This window comes from Marmota marmota, unplaced genomic scaffold (assembly GCF_001458135.2).
Source record: "Marmota marmota marmota unplaced genomic scaffold, marMar, whole genome shotgun sequence".
In the NCBI taxonomy this organism is placed as follows: Eukaryota; Metazoa; Chordata; class Mammalia; order Rodentia; family Sciuridae; genus Marmota; species Marmota marmota.
The window spans coordinates 5865492-5890921 of NW_025999943.1; the positions used below are offsets into that span (position 1 = coordinate 5865492).

General features: G+C 36.6%; 1 long non-coding RNA gene across 1 annotated transcript in view; it reads right to left on the minus strand.

Annotated features, from left to right (window-relative positions):
- The window catches only part of LOC125616340, a 72587-nt gene that overhangs the window by 16488 nt on the left and 30669 nt on the right, over positions 1-25430 (minus strand). Inside the window, exon 2 of the long non-coding RNA XR_007346961.1 lies at positions 7260-7307. This is a non-coding gene — a long non-coding RNA (uncharacterized LOC125616340). The remainder of the gene's footprint in view (positions 1-7259; positions 7308-25430) is intronic.

The following is a 25430-nucleotide window of genomic DNA, read 5'->3' on the forward strand; positions in this document are numbered from 1 at the left end:
TCTTACAAACCATATCACAAACTTACAGATAATGTTTATATTCACCTGATAAATAAAATCTTATTTAAATCTTTTCTTGAATGACTGATGATGAGTATATTTGAAGGTTGAATGTATCAAGATGATTAAAAAAATTTCAGAGAATATTTCGGTGAATCAGTGAGCCACCTCAGCTTTTTTAGTTGAATAAATTCTAACTGAATCACAGAGTGTAAGTCATAATTTCTCTGAAGAGTTCAATGACTATTTTAGAATAGCAGTAGAAACTCAGTAAATTATCATTTACACTAAATGCATGATGACCCAGCTTATTTGGTAGAAGAGGATTTTCCTGATAAAATGGAGATTAAAAATTTGTTCAAAGGATGTCTTTGGAAGACAGGTGGTATCGGTTTTGATAATTATAAAAGATAAACTATGTCAATTATAAATACAGAAAAATGCTTTTTTTATGGATAGTCTCCATATGTAATGAAAATAAATCTCTGTTAAGAGATTCTCAACATTTGATTCTACATATTTATCAAAATAAAAATAAAAGCAAATGAAAGTTCTGAGGTGATACAGGAATGGATTAGTAATCATACTAGTTAAAGGAGTGGGGTGAAAGTTCTCTGGTAGGAAGAGATATTGTCTGGTTTTATTATATAGTTAAAATACAGAAGGGGCTACCACAGCAGAAGTTTCAATTGTGGAGTATTTTTTGAGGCTTTTACCCTTAGGCATTTATGCTATGAATTATATACTTTACATAGAGGATTTGAAGAATATAAGGTTTTAAGTTTAATTGTTGCAAGCCATGTTGCATTTTTTTTTCCCAAAAGTTGCCGCAGCCAGGCTGGCTGGGCAAAATAACCGGGGGCGACGAGCAACTTGTGTACATTGATANGGTGTGGTGAGCAACTTGTGTATGTTGATACAGCAGGAGTGGAAGCCGTTTATTGCAGGACAGGAGCAGTATTTATACATTCCACACAGCTTATCTAATTAGCATAAACTAGATACATCAGTCAACCAATAAGGAATCTCCACACTTAATGGCTCGCTGGTGTTACTTCTCAAACCACTCCCTCTGGCATTTTGCTAGGCACCATCCAGACTTGTTTACAGACTCTAACATTTTCCAGGCGCCATCCTGACTTGTTTACAGACTCTAACAAAAAGTGAACATAAAGTCTTCATAGTTGATGAAATCAAAATGTTAAGATATACTCTGAGTGCGGTGGTGCATGTCTGTAATCCCAGGGACTTCAGAGGCTGAGACAGGAGGATCCTAGTTTGAGGCTTGACTCAGCAAATTGGCAAGGCCTAAGAAACTTAGTGAGACCCTGCTTCAAAATTTAAAAAAAAGAAAAGGCGAGGGGCTGGGGATATGGCTCAGTGGTGAAGTGTCCCTGGGTTCAATCCTCAGTGCTAAATAAATAAATAAGTAAATAAATAGGGCAGAACACCCCTGGCTTCAATCCTCTGTACTGCATTGACAAACAAAAAGTTCAAAAAATATTAAGATATATGAGAAAGTCAGATGATACCGGGTTATTGGTATAGAACTAAATCTCATGAGTGAATTAAGAAAATTTGGGACATATTGTAATGTTACATTTCTCTTCTAAAGGGAAGTTTGGAAACCTCTAAAAGCACATCGTGAAATCTGGAACCAGAGGCTAGAGACCCGAGGAAGCCTGCAGATGCTTTGAACTGGTCTGTTGGAAGAATATGATGTGCGTGAAGAGTTATGATCACTTAAGGGCATTTGGCTGCAGAGTGAGAAGTCCTATGCTTGTACTTCATTCATACTTGTCCACAAACTTGCATCTGAGAATAAACTTGAACTGATGGAGGAAAGACTGAGTAGCAGGGAGAATCATGCCAGATAGATTGGAAAACTTTTCCTACACATACCCCCATTAAGGGATAGGACTAATCTCCATGCTCTTCTTTCCAAAAAATCCCAGTGTTTGGTCACACATGGCCTCACTTCTCTGTTCACTTTTGGCCATGGCTCAGTCATGGCTCACCTGAAATTAAAAATCTATATCCTGACTCAGGATAGTCTGTGCCCATGATGTTTACATTTTAGTACAAATCAAGCTATGTAGAAAAGAAAGTTGAGAAAGGGAATTTAGTCAGAAGACAGAAGAGCATGGAGTTGATATATGCTGATATACGAGGATGTATGGCTGGGCCATAAAACTGACTAGTGGTGGTTATTTTGAAGCCTTATTAAGCTTCACATGAATTGTGTGTGCATGTTCTTTCAATAAACTCCCTGACAGAAGGGTTATCAAACATTTTAATTTGCCAAGCATTAACACTGATAGTCCACTGCCAGGAAACACCTCAATTCCCAGCCAAACTGAGGCAATTGGTCACTGTTTAAGAATTTCCATCTCTTGCAATCAAAAAAGAACACTGACTAGAGCCAAAATCCACTTCTAGAAGGAAGATAAGAGCCATTAAATAAAGAAAAAATTCAAATGTATAGACTAAATAATTACTCAGTAATTATATAACTGCATAACCTCTTACCATCTTCCTCTAGATCACAACCCATTTTTCAGTTTACAATCCAAAGTAACATACATCTTTGCTTCTTTGAGGAGATAGTGAAAGCATCTGGGAAGATACTGCATATATAACAATCTATGTTTCAAAGCATTCACAGCTGCATGTGACCATCTCCTTCAGGACAGTAATAAATGTAATATACAGAGCTACATCATTTAATAATAGAGTATGTTAGTGTAGTTTGTTTTAGATGTTAAGATACTTTCAGAAAATTATCTCATTTAATCCTCATAGCAACACCATGAAAGTTGTAGAGTTATCATGCCAAGTGATGAATAAACTAACTTAGGGAAAGAAATTAATATGTTGAACACCTTGTGTTAGTCAGCTTTCTGTTACTTCAACAAATACCTGAGATAGTCAACTTAGGAAGAAAAAAGGTTTATTTTTGGCTCACAATTTTGGAGGTTTCAGCCCATAGCTGATTGTCCCTATTGCCATGAAGCTTGTGATGAGGCAACAAATCACGGTGGGAGCAGCTGGCAGAGGAAGCTCATTCACCTTATGTTGGATACAAGAGAAAGACCCGGAGAGAACTGGACTGAAATCACATAATCACCTTCCAGGGTATACCACCTATAAGCCAAAACTTTCCCCTTGGCCCACCTCCTAAAGTTTCTATTACCTATCAAAATAGTGCCAAGCTGAGAACTTTAGTCTTTACAATATGTGCCTCTGGGGGACATTCCAGGTCCAAACGGTAGCCACTGTGTACTGCATTAGAGTTTCTGACTTGAGATCTATGCTTCTTCTAATTTGTTAACATGTAAAATATTTTCTTCAATTTCATTTTTCTTTGCACAGACTTTCCAGCACGTATATCCAGAGTAGATTAACCGGTCCATCATAGTCTATAGCGAAAGTATTTGGATATTGAAAAAAAATGGTAAGGAAAATCAGAGCAGATATAAGGGGAAAACAAGCAAATTAGAATGAGTTTAGTAAACATTATCATCACAGATGTCTTTGGATATCAGAGAACAGAGAATCACAATGCACAAATATTTTTCAGGCAAAGGCAAATCTAATTTATTTATAATGGAATATATGAAGCCTAGGATACGAGTGACTAAAAATATAATATGACTTGTCATAGAAGAGCAAAAAAAAGAAAAAGAAAGAAAGAAAACAAGAAATTATTTCAAAAAGGCTTTTAAAGGGAGATTTAAAATCAAACTGCTACTTGGAGAGACTCACAAATGAATGAAGCTGTCAGCAACTCTTTTATTTGTGGTCAGGGGGCAAATGAGTTATTGAGGAGGCCATTTTTCTCTTTAGGGCCAGTACCAAAAAACGGAGACACCCCTAGCTGGATGAGCAGGACTGCTGCTCAGATGTATAGCCATTATTTCAGAGTGAGGCCTAATAGAAAACAGACTTAAGACCCTGAGTTCATAGCTTGATGCCAGTTATGGAGAATAGAAGAAAGGAAGGAAGATCTTATCTCTGAATGCTAGTGTCAGGTTAGCACAAAATTGATTAAGATTAACCACAGATTATTTTCCCCCCTTTAATAGGAAATGAATAAGAGTTCAAAGTTAGAACAGAAATCATCCTAAGTCCATATGAATGACCTTGAAATGGGTGATGGGGATAAAGGTAGGAGTCCGATGTGGCTTTGGTTGAAATGAAACATACTTTTGTTGATGCAACTTGTGGAATTATAGAGGTGATCCTAATCTTGTTGTGCAAAGCACTGGGTTTGAATCAGGTTTGTGCTACCAATATGACAGAAAATAGCTCATCCACCCCAATTTCAAGACAGGTGAAGACATTCAAAGAATGACTCCATTTGGCCCTGAATGTAGCAATTACGTTGATGAAAAAGAAATAATAGGAGACCTAAGTTAACATTGAACCAAATAACTTAAAAACATAGGGAAGGAACACAGCAAAAAGTTGATTATAACCTTGACTTTTTAAATTTTGTTCTAGGGCTTTACCACTGAGCTACATCTCCAGTCCTTTTTATTTTTTATTTTGAGGCAGTTTTCTTACAAAGCTGAGCCTGTAGATCTCCCAGGTCCCCTAGGTTTGGCCCTGGACATAACTTAGTGTTTACACTTAATCAGACTTTCTAAAATGGTTTGCTCACTGGGATGCTGCATGATTGGAAGAATTTGCTGAGGAATTGGAACAGCGAATTCTCACTCAAAGTGTTGGTGTTTTGGTTCTACCCTAGTGATGTTGCAAAATACTTGGACACCCCACCATTCTTACACCCAAGAAGAACACCACTGGGCAAAATGTAGAGGTTAAAAAATTAGTGTGTGTCCACTAAAAAATGTTAGTTTAAAAAAGGGTTGTAATGGCTAACAGATATGTGACAAGTTAGAAAGATAAAAAATAATAACTTTTTTGTTGGAATGGAAAAAATGCATGGGTAGCAGACATTTTCAATAATGGTACTGATCAAAACAAAATCTGGAAGAGAAATGCACCCTGGGAAAGGAAAGGGAATACTATTTGGTTTTTACTCCCTTCATCAAAGGCTTCTGTAATTCAATTTAACAGCATTTAGGACATTTCACAAAGCTGTCATTTTCTTTAAGAAGAAAACAACAATTAGCAAGGTGCATTACATAAAGATATTAAGAACTGGAAGGAATTAAAACAATAAATCCTGCAAAACAGATTTAAAAACAAACAAAAACAAAAAAAAATTTCATCTTACTAAAAAACTTCCTAATACAGTTTTTACTTCTTTGGAGGAAAGAGAGGTGTGTTGAAGTGAATGGACATGCATACACACGAACCAGATTAAATATGCATGGCATGTATTCTGCACCCAAATGCTTATAGATCCTTTTGTATGGTCTACTATACAAGCAAAGGCATATTAGACTGGGAATTTAATTAATTTATTTTTAATTGGTACATAATAGTTATGCCTACAAGTGAAATTCATTGTTTCTAATGTTTTTAATGCATATGACATAGTTTGGTTAATTCAGTTCTGCTCTTTCTCCCCTTTCCTATCACTCCTTTCTCTCTTATTCTTCATCTCCTCCGCTGTTCTCCCTTCTATTTTCCCTTTTAAATTTCCTATTTCTGTCTAGTTTAGGAGTTTAATTTCTGCTTTATGGAGACCAAGCTATAATTATGGATGAGGAGTCTTGCTTTGGTGGTGACGATAACTATGTTATTTGGGGATTAGAATGCTAACATTTTAGATTTTTAAAAAAGTGAAAATTTAGAGGTTTCTTTACGTGGAATGAGATACGGTTTTATAATGTTAAAACAATGATTATTCACAGACCAATCATTCTTGGTAATTTTGACCATCTGTTCCTCTTCTTAGTTTACTAAGTAGACTCATTATAAGTATAAAATTCTTTTAAAATTTGGTGTTTTGATAAAAAAATTAAAATTTGAAGTCATTACTTTATGGGATATGTTTAATATACATTTTAAAAAAAACTAGTGTTGAGATTGCTTGGGTTCTCTACCTCAACAGTAAAGAGGGGTACCTTTGCCCTATTTCCGTATTTGGCAGTTCAGGGAAACCCATAGTACTCTTCCCAGAACAATGCCCATATGACACTTAGCACAATGCTGAGGACATTATTCAATAAATGTTAGCACTGTGCTAATTTAATAAAGTGTATAATTTTAATAAATTTAATTAGTGGTTCATTTGAAATATAAAAAGCATGATCAAAACTAATTTCTCTCTAGTTCTATACTTCTTTTCTATAAATATTTAGCAAGGATTTCTATTTCATGTGTACAGAGTGGTAAAATAGTATGTCATCAATGTTAATAAAGAGATATCTACTTTGATTACTATTTGTTATTACATTTCAAGTATAATTAATTGGGACAAATTTCAATTCCACTGGAAAGTTATTGCATAGTCTAGCTCAGAAAGACACTTGCAAGTTTCCTTGATCTTTATTTTATCAGTTAAAGTCAAAACATTCCTTTTATTTTCATCATGTCAATAAACATTCATGACAGCCACAACCAACATTTTTTGAAGAGGTAAGTTGTAGTTCAAATAAAGCATTCATATAATTCTCTAAATTCTCACATTTGTTCTATTCTATTATTTTGATTTTGCTTTTTCCTTACTTATCTATCCGCACATAGATATAATTATATACCTATATACATCCTTTCTAGGAATAAGCAATAAGCTGACCATGTTTACTATATTTACCTAACAAAAGTATGAAAAGATGTGTAAATGGTATCTGTTATTCTGAGCCACCTTGAACAGTAAACTTGACTATTCAATGAAACTTAGAAAGGGGCCTGCTTAGAGAAGCACAAGGATGTCTGACAAGCCATAGTGGTAACATTAACTAGGGGGAAGTGAAAAATTTATTTTTCAGTTGAAACTCTGAGAAAATTTTTAGGTAAAAAGCAGAAGGTATAATTATGTGGTTTGGAATTTGGCCAGGGCACCGGAATTCATACCTCTTCACTTTCAAGATGTGTCACAGACTCTTTAATTACCCAAAGTGGATCAGGACCTCTGTGTTCCATCTCATCAAAAAGACAACATACTTTGCTACACATTTACTTGATGCATCTTTTGAACTTAAAATTTTACCAATCAATATGAAGAAACAATATCTCTCTTATTAAAATATTTTGTGTTTTGCTCTTTTTTTGAAGTTCTTTCATGGAAGGATGACTACAGGTGTCCTTGGGGTTCTCAGGCAAGACATAAGACCACCACTTACCAGGAATCCGACTGTCTGGACTTGACATTGACCTCTGCTGCTCACTAGCTGTAAAATAGTGCATGTGTCAGTTGATGTTACCCTTAGCATGAGCTATAGTTTCCTCATCCATAATATAATTAATAAATATTTATCTTTTTTTTTTTTTAATCTTTTTAAAAATATCTTTATTTTATTATTTTTTTTTTAATTTTTTATTGTGGGTTGTTCAAAACATTACAAATTTCTTGACATATCATATTCCACACTTTGATTCAAGTGGGTTATGAACTCCCACCTTCACCCCATACACAGATTGCAGAATCAAAATATTTATCTTTTTACATTATATAAATAAAATAACATGCAAAAAGTTCTTAGCCTCATACTTGATACCTAGCAAACGTCAATGGATATGAATATGATTACTACTATTTCCAGAGCCTTCTCTAGGCACACAGTAGGGAGTGCTATGAGTAGAAGTGGTAGGAGTCCAGCTAAGAGATAGAAAGTTCAATCTGTCTGCGAAGAGCTTTGTACATCAGGCTAACAAGTTTAGATTGTGAGAAGGGAACTATCTAAAGGAACTCTCTAAAGTTTTTACTCAGGGGAATAACAAGATGACATTTGTATTTTAGAAGTAGGACTCAGGTTACAGGGAGGAGGAAAGATTTGGGAGCAGAGAGGCTGGATATAGTCTCAAACATATTGCAAACTTGTCTGTATCCTCAAAGAGGGCATGAACCTACTTAATCTCAGTTACTGAATTGTCCTGCAATCCTTTTAGAGACTAATAGAGTTTTTTTGTCCTTATATATGAAATGACCCTAAACTTCTATTCATTTTATTTTTCTGTATTCCTTTCCCAAAAGCACACTGTCTTAATTGCTTGCTTCTACATTTCAGTATGCTTATTTCTTGTACTATTCCCACTTCTTATTTGTGACTTCTAAGTGTTGTCAGCAGAAGATTCAGGAAGCCAACTTGTTAGTATTATGTCTAAAACAAGAATAAATAGACCCTCAGTTTTTTCTTTCTTTAACTATTATAGATAAGGTTTCAACACAGAAATATCTCCACTTACCAACATTCATCTTGTAGAAATAATATAAAACGAAGTATAGATGGGGCAAAGTGCCACAGCCCTGATCATTAATAATAGTGTATAAACAGTCATTTGAAAACTCTCACTGGGACCTAGGAAAAATGAAACAAGGCCACTCACATTTCTATAAGTTGAGGCCCTGCTCTGCAGCAGAGCAACTAGAATTGCCTTTGTCCTGCTCTGAGCCACATTATTCTTCACTACAAACCATTTCCTTTCTAGCAATGGCTCTTTATTCCTATATTCAGAGTAGAAACAGATAAGAACATTTTTTTCATATTAGTCATTTCTTTATGGCAAAACAGCACTGAATGCTGAAAATATGCATATTATGTTGGAGGATAACACAGAAGAATTATCTAATGGAAATACTAGAAAAATCAAGTCATTGCATAGCTGGACTAATGCGTATAATGGATTCTAGGGCAGGGAATTAATTTTAATAATGTTCCTAATGAGGAAAATAGGCTAGAAATGGGAATGGTCAATCTAAAGGCAAGACCTGGATACTGATAGTAAGGGTGTTAACTCAAAGAGTTGAGATGAAAAGTCCAGATATTTGATTAAGGCCATAGATAATAACAAAAAGACTTGCACAGATGGGGCAGATGAAAATATCTAGAATGGTCAGAGTCCAAGGAAGCAGACAAGAGAAACAACACAAACACTGGTGGCCAGATGTCCCAGGAAATTGTAAGTTAACCTAGAGAAAAATATAGGATACAGGACTGAAGAAATAGGATAAAACACTTCAGAGAACAAACCTGAGGTGTCAGACCTAGAAAGATCCCCTAAGTGAGGCCAGTTTCTGTTTCATTTGGAAGGTCTCTGAGCTTCTTTGTTAGAGCAGGAACCAGTGAGAGGATTATCCACTTAGATGCCCTCTATGGGTGTTGCTGGCACAATTTACTATGGAGGTCAGGAGACAGGAGTGGCAGTTCCTTCTGTCATCAGTCTTGATGCTGAGAGGATGGGCCTTGGAAGGCTGACTATAGAAGAAAAGTGTACTAGAATGGTGAGGGGAGGTGGCCTCAGGGCTGGAGTGTAGCAAGAGGCCCTGGGCATTTGGGAGAGGTACTAAAAGCTTTGCAAAAGAGAGATGCTATTGCATCAAAGTCAAATTACACTCCTCATGATTTTGCCTAAATTCTATTCCTGATTCTAGAACTATGTCAACTATCTTATTAAGCCCACTGCTTTTTTCCAATTTCAACAATGAATTTTATTTACTGATCCCTTGAAGGCAAAATTTAGAAAATAGCATCCCACTGCAAGAATATTCTATATGAAAACATTCTTATCCACTCATTTTTCATAAAATGGACCCTCATATACATATAACATCAAAGAGCAGACTGATATATGCAAATGCCCTGTGAAAGCCATGTGGCAGTTGTCCTCACACCTTCAGGTACACCTCCTTGGCAGGCAAAGGAAGTCTTTTCTACAGTTCTCCCTCTTTTGATAGAAATTTATTGTAACTATTTTTTTAACAGCAAAATATCTAAAGATCCCTTTCCTTATCTCCCCACTTCAATTATATTCTAGAAAAGTACAGAATTGAAAAGTTCCTGTCCCTAGGAGTGATCAGAACACCAAATATTAAAGAATGGCAGGTTACTTTAAGTTCCTGGGCCATATACTTCATTACTTATAGAAGAAGTTGAGCTTCAAGTTCTATAAAATGAGTAACAGGAGAAAGGATCTGATTAGGCCACCTACAAAAAATGATGGTCATCTACGATGGAGTAAAGCAAGCATCCTCAACCATCAACCAATACTACCTTGCTGATCACAACTTTGCAGAGATCCAACAAGTTTTGAATCTCAAATATAGAATATACTCCAGAAAGCCAGACAGAGAGTGCTGAGAAGTGTGAATGTAATAGAAAGCTGGTGAAGGCACAGAGTAAAGAATCCCAAGAAAGTTTTAGTATCCTTTTCATTTATTAAGTCAGTGGAAAAGCCACCCATGACCTCAGTGGTGATCACATCAGGATGTTTTTATGGAATTGCTGCAGGAAAACACAGTTGGCAACTGGCATCCTCTGGCTCACTATACTCAAAGTACAGTTGCAGACCAACTTCCCTGAGAGCTTCAAGGCTGGGGACTGTGGCAAAGGTATTTCTTGCCAGATGGGAGCTCTTTGGTGAAGACTCCTTTAGGGAAGTTTTTTTTTTTTTTTTTTTGCTTCCTCTGTAGGGATGGTTGGAAGGACCATCACAGTATCTCCATCCTTCCCATCAGCTGGGGTGGCAATCTTCTTTTCCCCTGTCAACTGCAGAGCGGTAACTACTCATCAAACATTCTTCTTGGCAAATCTGTTGTCAGTTTTGCAGCTCTGCCCAAGCTCTATGGTGCACACAGGGATGAAGCCCCGTGAGTGGGAGAAGAGAATGCCCCATGAGTCTCCCAGAAAGTCATAGAAACAGATGCAGCCGATTATGGAATTGGCCTTGAAGTTGGAAGCTTTGTCCCCAAGAAGGAGCCCTCCAGGCAGGGATGAAGAGGCACCAAGCCTTCCACTTTTAAAATCCCTAATAAAGGAGTCTACTCCCACATCCCATAGATCTCTTCAAAAAACATTTTTTTTTTTTAAAGTCTCAGTGATGAATGTAAGTACTATGAATAATAAAAAAAAGGGGCTGTGATCTATCAAAGCCTAGTATTGGAAGTGGATATTTGATGTTTCCAACAATTTTAGAGTGGTTTCTTATAATTCATGTATTAATAATGCATTAGTATATTTTAGAATAACTCTAAAATCTGTTACTATTAAAATAGTTGCTTGCCTTGAATAGATGACTTTACTTTCAAATATTAAATTATTTTAAAAATTATATATGTACACGTTTATGTATAGTTCAAATTCTTCAAAAGATTTCTCAAAGGAGAAGAAATATTGTTTAAGTACATTATATAATAGTTCATATACATATATAGTTCTTATATATATATATATCTGAACTATATTTATTTTACATATGTATTTATATACATAAATACATATATATATTTTATCCATATAATTTAGACTATTTTATTTTGGAGTCTATCATATTTAATATAATCAGTATAGCTAGTTATAGAATTATGATTATACATGAGAGACACAAATGAATAATGGTACTTGAGTCTTCCACTGAAACAATGCAGTATAATTTAATGGAAATATGCCTAATATTTAAAAGAATGCTTTGTCTTGCAGACAGAGTATTCCTATATATATCCAACCTCCCTCCTACTGAAAATTCCTCTTTCCCTTCTGTTCTCTATTTCTCCTCTTCTTCCTTACCACCTCCCCCGCTTTCTAATACCATCAGTAATGTTTTTATTCAGCATAGAACCAATGGAGAACAAATTGCTTAAAATCATTCATCCAATAATTATATTTTGGATGCCTACAATGTGAGATTTTACAACAGGAGCAGACACTCTATCGCCTAGAAGCAGACTTCACCATCATTTTTTATAAGTTGGCATGGACCTAGACAAGGAGAGAGATGAGTTTGGGGGTGAGGAAAAGTGGCATCTAAGTGGAGACCTGTAAATAAATAAGATTCCCTTCTTTATGTCAGGACAGAGGGATTAAAAGTGTTCTAAGTAGAGGGAATATGTATAAATGCCCCAAAGCAAGGAAGATCATGGGAAATGCCGGAGAACCTGGTTTGTGGTTGGAGGTAGGTGGGGTCATGGCAGTCTGCATTGATACAGTGGTAAGGAAGGAAGTGCAGTTTTCTAATAGAGTCTATGCATTTGGCTTTCCTTCTAAGAAAAGTGAAAATAGAAAAGCTCATGTGTACACATATTTAAATATGTTCAGATTACCTATCCCAGATTCCTCTTAACCTGCTTTTATGAGGATCCTCATGAAATCCAAGACTAGCTCCATCGAAAGACATGATAAGTATCTGGTTCATAAACAAAGAGCAATATAAGCCACCAATAAAAATTTTGTTTTTATACCACTGGCTAGAATAATATGACAATACTCAAATTTAGACTCAAAAGACTTTAGGCATCTTTTGGAATCACAATGTATGCTATTTTATCCCTGAATTATATAATATTTGAAATTATATAAGACTTCTTGGGCAGGGATCTGGAGACCCTCAGGCCTCTGTGGGCACTGCAATGGAAACTCCCCAAGTGAAGGAACCCAGGTCCATAGGGGCTGGGAATGAGGAGCCTTAGAAGGGGGCTGGCAGGTTTGCACTGGCACAGAATCATCTGCCCAAAGCCAACAAGTAACTAGGATAATGCAAGGACTAAGAAATAAATTTTATTTTTCTGTTTCCTTCCAATGAAATTTCCATAGGAGACTGTGGTTTTGAGCCCTATTCAGTGTAGTGACACTTACGTATTTCAAAATGGACAGAGAGAGAAAATTATTTCCTTGCTCCATAAATTCAACTGTTTTAGAACTATGGTTTTAAACCTTTATGGGGAGCATTTTGAGAAATTACAACCTCATCCTTGACCTCTGAATATACAATGGTCATATGTACACAATTATCCTATATACACAAAATCCTTCTAGGGTTTTAGAAGGCTCACAGCATCCCGTGGTTTATCCACGAACCCAACAACAGTAGTAACCTTGACTGAATGCTGGTATGCAAGTACTCAGCTAAGCAGTTGATATGCTGACCTTATTCGATCTTCATAATAATTGTATCATGGAGTTACTATTATCCCCATTTTAAGACTGAGCAAGTTGAGGCTTCAAGGGGTTTTAAGTAACATGCCTGAAGTTGCACACATAGAACGATGGAGCCATCCCTACAACCAATACTGGCTGTCTCCAGAGCCCAAGCTCTTCCTCATCACCCAGACCCCTAGTTACATTCACAACTGAATGATATGGATGTGAAAGTGCTTTCAGATCCAACAGATTCGATCCTCATTCTGAATGTCTTCTTCAAGGTCTAAACAAGTTAAAAAAGAGTTTTTGGTTCATTTTAAGTAATAAAATATGTGTAGGAGGAAAACTATCAAAATCATCTTTACTCAATAACTCAGGGATATACGTTATCATTGAAAAGTTTAATGAATGACTGTTATGTACCAAAAAATGTTAGCCTAAAATATGATCCTACCTTTATCTTTGTTTTATACAGTAGAACATAGGCTTAGGGTAAATAAGTAATTGATTCAGAATTATATAGTCAGTGATTCTGTACTAAATTATAATTGGAAATTATAATCCAATCTCTTTCACTGCATACTCGTGTTATCACTCAATTTTCTGTGTTGTCTCATTTTACAATTTAATTTTCCAGTAAATAGATATTTATTTCTAGGTATAAATAGCTGTACATAAGTAAATATTTTTAAAATGGAGCATCCTGGACATACAATTTTATAATCTTCTCTTTTATTGGGCAATTGTTGAAAACCTCTTTCCAAATCAATGTATATAGTAGTCACAAGTCTATACCTACAGACTACTCTTTAATGGCTGAGTCATATTCCAGTGTCTGGAGCTCAAGATTTGTGGACTCCCTTAGGTTTATATTTATGTAGGCTCTGATTTTTCACCAATCATTTACTTCTATGTAAAATACACTATTTATATTAAAGAAATGATAACATTGATCTACATATCATGTATGACAACTGAATCAAATAATACTTAAGTTCAATGAGGGAAAGCACTATGTGACTATCATTTCTCTTTTGGAAAAGAACTGTCTCACCAATAGGAAAATAAAATGGTCACTTTGTGTAACCAAAATCATAATATTTCTCTACTATTCTCTCTATCAAATGTGAATTTTATACTTGACAAACCAAAATAAAGATAGGTAGGAAGTTATCATTTTGTTTTAAAAATGAGGCAGATTGCCAAAATCTCTGAAAGATTGTGAGATGGGGATCCAGAGAGAAAAACTGAGTCTCTTACAAAGAAATGTCCCTGTTGGAGTATGGAATGGGCAGCGTATGGACAACTTGTAAGCTGGACAAAGGGGCCTAAGGGACAGCAAAAAACCCAGACAACGAATGCCATCTGAGCACCCTGAACAGCCTATGAATTATAACTTTCCAGTTTCCTGTAACTTTTCTGGAATGTAGCAAAGCAGGGGCAATATCTCAATACAAAGAGACCAACCTTGTAAAGCAAAGGACTAAGATTGGACTGGACCATGACAGCCCTCTGGTATCATCACCTAGTTGACCATTGACAGAGATGTCAATGCAACCTAAAACTGTGTGCCAGACCAGAACCCCCGATGTGGAAACATGATCTTGCTCCACGTTTCCCAATCCTGAGGGAAGCCAGCCCCTTTGCATCATGCATATTCCACCTAAATATGTGTCCTTTTAAGCCCTGGTGGTGTATCTGGCTCTCATTATAGCCTATATTCTGCTCTGAGAATGCATATCTTTAACTTTGCTTTCTAATAAGATCTCTTTGTTCAAACCTTATGTATCCTTAAATTATTTTCTGCAACAGGCCAAGAGCATGGAAGTTCTGAGTAGAGTCCTCTGTCTCCTGAGAGATCTCCCCAAACCCCCTCACAGTGTGGTAGCTATATAATTGTTTTAAATTAAATTGTTTTAAATTTTGTTATCTACAAAAAGATAACCATAGATTGTGCAATTGTGAATATCATTTATGCAGCATCAGAACTGCTTGTGGGATGGATAGAAGAATCAGATAGGAGTTATCATTTTATTGTGCAACTAATAATATAACAATAAATGATTTATGGATATTTTGTTTAGACATTTTCTTTTTCTTTTCACTGTGGATTTAACCCAGGGCTTCATGCATGATAAGGATGGACTCTACAACTGAGCTATAGTCTCAGCCCTTAGAACTGTGTTTTAGTGGTCACATGAATTACATGACCAAAACTGAATTTACATTCGTCATCTGAATTTACATTCTGGTCTTCTTTAAAAATGTGAGCATTAGCCAGGAGTGATAGCCCATGTCTGTAATACCCACTGCTTGGGAGGCTGAGGCAGGAGGATCATGAGTTCAAAGCCAGCCTCACCAATGATGAGGCACGAAACAACTTAGTGAGACCCTGACTCTAAATAAAATTCAAAATAGGGCTGGGGATGTGGCTCAGTGGTTGAGTGTCCCTGAGTTCAATCCCTGGTATCAAAAAAAAAAAAAAAAAAGTGAGCTTCAAGTCTGTAAATTATTAATTCACATAGAGCTGGGGTTTTTCATTTTGTAGACTTAAAAGTTTATGATCACATTTGTTTCTAGAGTACCTGGCAAATTGAGAATATTTTTCTCTCTTTTTCCTCCTCACCAGACCTTACCTCTGGAATCCTCTCTTATTTTATCTATTACTCTCAATGGCATCTCTATCTGCTAAGGCAGCTGGGCCCTGTCAGAGGCAGAGGTGAGATAGTAGTCCTCTGGCATGCCAGATTAGCAATGTGATAACATAGTCAAGAACAAGGGTTGAAGTCTGGCCTCAGTAATTGGACAGAGCCTTAGGCCAAGTGTGATGTGGATGTGACTTCATGTCATATCATTACTCTCAGTGCAATGAACTTATGTACTGTTGTCCTGAAACTCCCCAAATCTCCCAGTTATCTATAACTGCCAACTGCCCTCTATTTAATTAGTTTTATGGAAAAGAAAAATGCTTCTTTTTCTACCCCAGTTCCGTTGTGTTAGAAAAGGCCACATCAGATCTTAACTAGATTATTAAATTTCCTATTTCCTCCCCCTCTCTCTTTCTCCTCACCCCCACCGCACCCCCTTCTCTTTAGTCTCCAAATATTGCTTACTCAAGACAAATTGGACCTCAGCATTTTGGAGGCCCATCATTCTTAAAAAAGAGAAGCACCAACTTTAAAGAAAACAAAGACAAGTTAAAGCCTTATTCTATAAAGTATTTTTGCAAATTGCTCATATCTCCAGGCCTTTGTTCTTTCCCAACTTAATTCTAACTGCAACAAACTTTCTCTTGTTTCATGAATAATGTGCAACACCCTCTATTCTTCTCAGTGCTTTTTCATTAGTATTCCTTATCTGCGGAATGTTCTTCCCTTTCCACTGCATACTTAGATTTGAAGTTGCAGCTCTGAGAGATCTCAGACAGCCTCAGGCAGACTCAGTCCCTCCCAGTGCTGGAGGCCAGGCTCCCTGTTCCTATCTCGATTAGCATTTGATGCCCTTGGATCGTAGTAGTTTGTTCATTTGCCTAATTCTCTTCCTGGACTTGGTCTCATCTAGAGTCCGGGACTTTTATGTTATTTATTTTCCAGTTCTCCATATAACAGTAAATATATTGGTGGAAATAAGGGAAGAATGCAAGTAAAGAATGCTTCCACGGTGTAGAAGATGGCAGCATTATGAATGCACATTACATGAAGTTACCTTTGTAATTGTGGATCTTGATTTACACTTTACATTTATTTGACTGCTAGATAAAATAACAGATTAGAGAAAACAAGTTCACCTCTAAAACTGTTTTTCTCATTGAGAGAAATTGTGAAATTGAAGGTTTGTGCCTATAAAAGGCAAACACAAATCTACAAATTGAGCTGAAAATTAGGTGATGGGGACTAGGCATTACCCAGATTTCAGCCAGCCACAACAGGTCTTTACTTGTAGGTTGGATTCTGTGTGTGGAACTAGGAGTACACATGCCTGTTATTAACAAACTCAAATGGTGTGTAGCTGATATACCCGAGGCATTTTACTGGCTTTGATTTGAAGTTCCACCTGAAAGTTTGCTTTTAGGTGCCTTGACAAACCTGTACTGTTTCTTGTGATAACAAATAGTCTTGTAACTTCTGTGCATGACCAATGATTCCTTTCACTTTTTCTTTCTTTCTTTCTTTTTGTTTTCTTAGTTTTTGTTTTTTTGGTTTTTTTTCTAATCTTGAATTACTGGGGATGAAGTACACATACTGATATCAGCCCCCAGGTCTGACCCTTCCTCCTCTCTTAGATCATTGGTAGTTGGAGTCCTAAAAGGAGAAGATCCTCTTTCCTTCTCATTCTTAAATTTTTATTTACATGATCACCTCCACTGTAATGGCTCCTATTCTCAATATATTTAATATGCTTAGTGGCTCCCAAGTTATATCTTTACTTTTAGAATTTCTTCTGAGCTATGAATATCTCTATATTTAACTCTATGTTTATATCTATAGCTCCATGGCCTCCTGAACTCACCACTCTCCACAAATCCTGCTTTTCCTCTTGACTCTCCAGTACAATGGTACCACACAGGAGCTCAAAGAGATACTTGGAAGTCATACTTTTATATACTTTTATATACTTTAGATACTTTTAATGTTTCCCTGTAAGTGAGTCCCATGCAACATACCAGTTCAATCACACATTCCTTTCTGTTTTGTTATTTAATAAGTCTTCAGTCATTCTATTAGTCTCCACTCTCTGTACCTACCTTGATCTAGCAGTCAGCAGCTTTCTTCCTGGGACCTCTTTGTTAGATGCTTGGCTAGCTTTGAATGCACTCAGGCATTCCTCCAACCCAGTTCTCCCCAAGGTACTTAGAGCTGTCTTTAAAAATAAAAATCTGATCATATCCCTTCCTGATCAGTCATTTCTTCGGCCTGGTCAAGTGCTGTCTTCTCCCTCTCTGCTTTCCAATTTCACTGACTTGATTTCAGTTTCTGAAGTTTTGCCATTCTGTGTCCTCTCACATCCCTGCCCAAAGCATGCTCAGTCCCTCCAGCTTGTTTTCTGGATAAGGACTTCCTGTATCACTCAAACCAGATTATTAAGACCCGCTTCAAGGAAGAAGTATGGAGGAAGGTGGAAGTGACCTTCCTGTTTTAGTCAGATTTTTTTTTCTTTTTTCTTTTATTACTGTGACCAACACTGGACAAGAATATTGTAGGGGAATAAAAGTTTATTTTGGCTCATGAGTTTTAGAGGTTCAGTCCATAGTCAGCTGACTCCCTAGTTCTAGGCCCAAGAGGAGGCAAAACATCATGGTCGAAGGGCATATGGTGGAAAGCAGATCAAGACATAGCAACCAGGAAGCAGAGAGAGAAAGAGCTTTATTCACCAAGGCCAAACTGTATATGCCAAAGGCATGTCCCCAGTGACCTACTTGCTACAGTTGTACCCTACCTGCCTACAGTTACTACCCAATTAATCCGTATCAGTGGGTTAAACTATATATTAGGTGACAACTTTCATAGCCTAATTATTTCACCTCTGAACATTCTTGCATTGTCTAACACATGAGCTTTTGGTGGATACCTCATAGCTAAACCATAACACTTCCTGCTCCTGTGGTTTTCCAAAATACCAAGGTGAGATATTTTGGGGTAGTATGAGAAGGAAGGAAGGGTCAGAAATAATGCGATCAAAACTGTCAAGTGACCATGAATTGAAACCTCTAAAACTTAGCCAAAATAAAATGTCCCTTTTTAAAAGTTGTTTACCTCAGGTATTTTGTCATAGCAATAGAAACCTGAATAAGAACTTTTCCTCCCTAAGCCCAGACTTATTTATTTATTTATTTGTTTGTTTGTTTATTTATTTATTTTGTCTCTTTTCAGGACAAACTCATTCTGAGACGATACCATTTCCTAAAACTTTATGTGGTCAAAACCAAACTCTTCTCCTTTCCTATTAATTGAATTCACCCTTTTCACTAACAGCATACCACTACTCTGCTTCCATCCTCCATTTCTAATTAGAGAGCACACTTAATAGTTCTTCTATTAAATAATTTCTTAGCAGTATTCATGTAAACCTCTTTGTCTAAAAATACTAATACTAAGGCACCAAAAAATTGGAGAATTTTTCTGTTCTTGTAAGGATTTGTGTATTCTAAATAAAGAGACATTAAAGTTAAAAGGATATGCACATATTCAAAAAAATAATAATTTCTTAGTTGATTGCAGTATTTCTTAATTAACCCTTATGACAATCCTATGAAGTAAGATTTTATAATTATTTTCATGAAGGTAAAGTAAATATGATTGGTCCAAGGTCATGTAGACATCATATGACAGAGCCAATATCTGAATCAAGTTTTACCTGAGAGCAAATCTCACATTAATTTGCTGTGCCATTCTGGTCTCTCAACTTCTGAAAGATCCTCAGGAACCACTAACTGTAAATGATCTTTAATTTCTTCAAACTTCATAGCACTTACTCTTTACAGGACTCATACATTTAAGTATTACTTCATTACACTATTTTTAGTTATTTTATGTTGGTGACTTATGTAACAAACCAAATGGAACTTTCCTGGAAGGCAGAGATTTTATCTTATGTTTTAATTTTTTGTTATGTCCTAAAAAAAGGACATAAAAATTGATGTTTTCATGTCATAACAAAGTGAAATGTGCATAGAAGTTGCCCCTCAAATACTGATTCAAACTTAGAACCAGATTTCCTAGGAGGACCATTTAACCATAATTGCTATTCGTTGTCTCTCTGCTCATTTAAAGTGTTATAGAATGTTTCCATTTTATAATTAGGCATATGGAGACTTGAAGGAATAAATGAGTTGTCTACAGTTCCAGGTAGGAAACTAGGAACCTATAAAATGATGTCAAAACTGATGAGAAATTTAAAAACACATTCTAAAAAAGAGGGTAAAAATGTTTAATAGAGTAATTTTTTTTCCTACTTAATTCTTTTCAGTATATTTTGACTGAGGACAATACCGCTATATCACTTAATTCAACGAAAGTAAGTTCTGCCACCGAAGTCTACAATGTTTTCCACATTTGTGAATTTAACAAGGCTGATGAGATGCATCTGTTTTCAGATGTAGATAGTAAATGCAGAATGAATGGCAAAGTCCATTATAAATGCAAGCAAGTGTCTTAAAGAAAATGCTAATAAACCATGGGAAGGCCCAGAGCCAGGTGCCTGACCCTAGAACTGAGTGACCCAAACTTCAGCCTGGGGCAGCCAGCTGATAAGAAATGAAAAGGAAAGATGGGTAATCATCAGAGTTGTAAGAAAGAAGAAAAAAAAAAGTGAGAAAGACCATAGCAAAAAACAAACAAGCAAACAAAAAAACTCATAAAAAAAAGGAAAAGAAAATAAGGGAAGTCAAGAAAAACGAGAGCCCACCACAACAAACAAGAAGCAGAGAGGAAACAGTATCAATTTTTCAAGTTTCCAAAAGAAAACATACCTACTTTTAATCAGATCCTCTCCATTTTCCCTTACAGCAATGTTCCGTTTGGCTGGGCAGCTCACTAACTGATCACATATGCCGCCCCCTCTGCAACTTTCCCTAAATTATCCCTGGTTTGAATATCTTTTGGAAACTTTTAGTAAATGAAAACATCGAGTTTTTTTCCCCTCTCTCCTTTTGAATAATTTCTCCTGTAACCTTAACTCTTAAGAATTTTTTAAAAAAAATAATTGCCCATAAATAACTTAGGTGATCTACAAATATTTTATAGTCATTATATTTATTCAGTAGAGATTGTTGACAGCGTACTGTGCCCTGAGACTTGTTTTTGTGTTTCTGCCTGATTTTGGTCAAGTGGCTATAAATATCTTTACATAAACTATCAAGAAGCATTCAGGTATGTAAATAAACTGTTTTATATGAGTTTTGGATCGCCAAAGAGATGTAGAAAAGATGACACAGAGTTAGTTTCTCTATACCCTGTTTCTGTTTCTCCCATTGTTAACCTCTTACATTACTATGATAATTACATGGGTTACAATTAGGATTCGTGCCTGTTCCTTCGTATGAGGTGTTTCCACACTTCATTTGATTTCACTGCCTTTCCTCTACTATCTGTTTTTCTGCTTCTGTAACTCCAACAGGATAGCACATCACATTTGGTCAAATCTCCCTTGGTTCCTCTGGGCTCTGATAGTGTTTCAGATTTTTCCTGTTTTTTATAACTTTGACATTTTTTAGGAATCCTGGGGAGGCATGTTGTAGAATGGCTGGCAAGGTGGATTTTTTTAAGGAGTTTTGTCATAGCCAGGTTAGAGCTGTGAGGGTTTGAGAAGCGTGTCATGGAAGCCAAGTGCTCTCCACACAACATGGTATCAGAGGGTAGTTTTCACTGAAAGTTTGCGCCTGCCCCAAATTCAGATGTTGAAATCCTAACTGTCAATGTGATGGTGCTAAAATGTGCCTTTGAGGGATAATAAGGTCATAAGGGTGGAGCCCTCACAATGGGATTAGGGTCCTTTTAAAACAGACCTGGGATTTCCAACTGTCCCTTGAAAAAGAGGTACAGCAAAGAAAGAATAGCTTTTACTATTGCCAAACTTTCTTATGATGGCTAACGGGCTGGTTTCTTCCTAAAACGTAGGCAAAGAGCGAGTGGATGTTTGGTTCATTGTTCAGTGGAAATATTATTTATTATTAGAACAATTTAGAAAGATTAATGGGGAAATTACTGTTAATACATTCTTTTCAACAAGCAATCCTTGAAAACCCAAACCAAATTTGGATCTTCAAAACTACTACAATCTTCACCATCATTTAGCCTCCTAGTTTCTAAATGGAATAAAGAATGAAGAAAATGTGGAAAACAGACCTCTATTACGTAGCGTGCATTTATAGTACATCTTAGACCAATTAATGTTTGAAATATTGAAGTAATAAATATAGATCCCAGTTACTGTCAGCAGTTTGCTCTGCTAACTACACATTTATTCTCACATTTGGATGTATACAGTATATTTGTAATTCAAGAAGCCAAAATCACATGCAGAAACAACAGCAAAGCCATCACCTCTAGCCCATTCTAACTAATTAAAAGCAAAAGGCAAATAGTAGATTTTAATCTTGTTCTGTTTCAGAGTTACTTAAGATTAAGAAAGAATATAAGGTATGTGATGCCTTGGAACAAAATACAATTCTAAACTTACAGGATTGGGTCCACGCCAGGATTGATTAAGGCCACTGGAAGATCAGAGCTTAGCTTCTCTAGTACTAAGCTCTGTAGGATTTCCTTCTGCAAAGCTATGTGAATGTAGACGCAGCTGATTTAGGTCACAAATTCAGAGAGAGGGCTGATCCTGATAAAACAGGTCACCCACCCACCAGATCACGTCAACTGTGACCTCAAGATCCTTGGTTATAAAAGGGAAGAGACTGGTGCCATCCCCTCCCTGAATGCTGAGGTAAAACCATGCTACTGATCTGCCATATTGTATACCTGAAACCATGCAGTTTTGATCCCAAAATGTTTGCTCCGCTAATCTTGAGTTCTTGCCTGATGGACCAGGACTCAAGCTAAGTTTCCATCCGTCATGTGACTACTCAGCCCCTGATGGTGCCAGGAGAGGGGCTGGTATCCTGCAATCACCCAGCTCAAAGGTCTGAGTTTTCTGTTCTGGAAACTGTCACCCCAAACTTGGCAGTCCCTATGTTCTGGCTCAGGATGCAACAGGCCTTGGAAGAACAGTGCACTGTTCTTGTTCCTATCTTTGAGAATACATTTTAAAGAAATCCACTTAAGGAATTCTTGTCAGCATGCTTCTTGGGTACTTTCTAGGTTTCTATGACATCTAGGCATAGGGAGGTCATGACTTGAGGACACATTTTACCAGCCAATTCAAGATCTTAGGAGATGTCAATCTATGACACATTAGGATAGGCTCAGGATCCCCTTGTATGACAACAAAAGAACCCAGGAAAACATTCCACAGGTAAAAATCAGAGCAGAACGATCTATTTACCTTCAAATTAGTGGAGTCAGCAGGTATCACCCTATTCCAGTGTCTGAGTTGGAGATCAGAGTGTAAGGATTACCTCCTTGGATCATTCTTATAGGAAAATGATTACAAGAAATAACTACATGCCACAATGATAGTAGATAAGTACTAGAAATAGTGTCTCTGTTCTCAAGGCTAGTTATGGAGACGTATAAACTGAGTGTCTCCCCCAAAATTTGTATGTTCACATTGTAACTTTTAATGTGATGGTTTTAGGAGATGAGCCCCTTAGGGTAAGTAAGTAATGAGGGTGGAATCCTTATGAATGAGATTAGTGACCTTTAAAAGTGACCCCAGAGAGCTTTCTCACTCTTTCTTCCATTTGAGGATACAAAAAAGATGGCATTTGAAAATAGCCCTCACCAGAACCCAACCTTGCTGACATCCTGATCTTGGAATTCTGCTGTCTAGAACTGTGAGAAATAAATTTCTGTTTACAAGCCACCTATTATAGTAGCCCTGACGAAGAGACCAACAAATAAAGTGACATGTTGCAATGGGTTGTCATACAGTGCTATAGAAACAAGAAATAACAAACACTATGGGAGAAAATTCAGAGTGGACTTTATCTCAAGATTGACATTTGACATATGCTTAAAAAGTTTGAGTCTACAACCTACTTGGGGACACCTCACACAGGACCCTCAAAGCTGAATTTGGTTAAGATACATCTGTTTCTAGTTGACAAGAAAGGATATTTCCCTTGAAGCCTGAACTCTACATATATTGTACCCTGTCATTTGCAAAGGAAACATCTTAAGACTTTCCATAATCTCTAAATTCACAAATACTAACTAAGACACACAGGATGGACAATCAGTCAGGCTTGTTTGTGGACTAAGTATTTGATGCTATCTATACCTGAGCCATGCAGCAGCACATAGATGTGTTCCAGTGCCATGAGTCCAGAGTACACTTTAGAGAACGATTACCTTGATTGGCCACAGGATCATCATGATTCCATGGGCCAGAGAATCATGGTCTCCCATGTTTTATGGTTAGGGACTAGTACTAGATCTTGCTGCATACTGGGTCACGTGTAAAGTTCATAGGAGGAGGAGATGGTCAGCCTTCCTATTGTATGTCTTAATGAGACATATGGGCCAAATTTGATTTCCTTCATCCAAAAAGTATTAATTAGCACGTATCACTTATTGAATGTATTAACTATATTTTGGCAGTGCTAAGAGAATCACAGTATCTATATAACAGAATATTATACAGCTATAAAGAAGAATAAAATTCTATCATTTGCAGTAAAATGAATGAAACTGAAAGACAATTTGAAAAAATGTGAAATCAGCTGGACATAGAAAACCAAATACCATGTGTTCTTTCTCCTATGTGGAAGCATTAAAAAAAAAAAGTTGACCAGAATGTAAAATAATAATTCCTAGAGGGAGGAGGTAGATAAAGGGATGTGTGATCAATGCAAGCAGTATACGTGTATTGAAATATCAATTATCATACCAAAGTGCATTGATTTGCACAATTAATAATGCTAGAGAAAAATGAAATAGACTGGGGATGCAGCTCAGTGGTAGAGCAGTTGCCTAGCATGTGTAAGGCCCTGGATTCAATTCCCAGAACTGGGAAGAAAAAAAACAAAACGAAACAAACAAAACGCTTGGGAGTTCATCACTGTTATTTCCCCATTTCTGAGATGAGGAAACTCAGCTTGGAGAAGTTAAGCAATATATTCAAGGTCACACAAACTGGGGATCAAAGACAGAGGTTAATCTGGGAATATCAATTGTCAAAACCTCTGCTCTTAGCTTTTCAACCCTTCTTTCTTCTCTGAGAAGATATCGGTGCAGTTTGTGTAGTGAGGGGAAAGGCTGGCACGGCTCTTCTACTAGGGCCTTTTCCATGCTTACTTCCGGGGCAGCCTAAGGAACTCAGGCAGGGGCTCCCATGCCCAATGTTGCCAGCAATCTGGATTTTGTCTTTGACAGGTCGATGTGGCCTGTGACAGGAATTACACATGTCAGGGCCAAATATATGTTACTAGAAATAGATTGCATCAGGAAGCCAGATTTGCACAGTTTAAATAGAAGTGAAGAAACTGGAAGTAAGATATAGCAGTCTAATCTGTGGTTGAATCATGCACCATAATTAAGCCTCCTCATTTCCTACTCTTTCCTTCTTCATGTTGCAAATGTCTCCATCTGTGACTCATCTTTTCTGAAGCAGTACTCCCTCATATTTCTTTTTCTTGTCTTGCTATTTTCTCCATCGATGTCATCTTTTAACTTCTCTAGAAAAGTCTTATTGATTATCAAAATTATCAACGAGTAAGATGGAAAAGACAGTTCTTGTACAAGCATTAAGAACTCCTATTATATAAGTCAAGGCCCTATTAAAATTTATATATATATATATATATATATATATATATATATATATATATATATA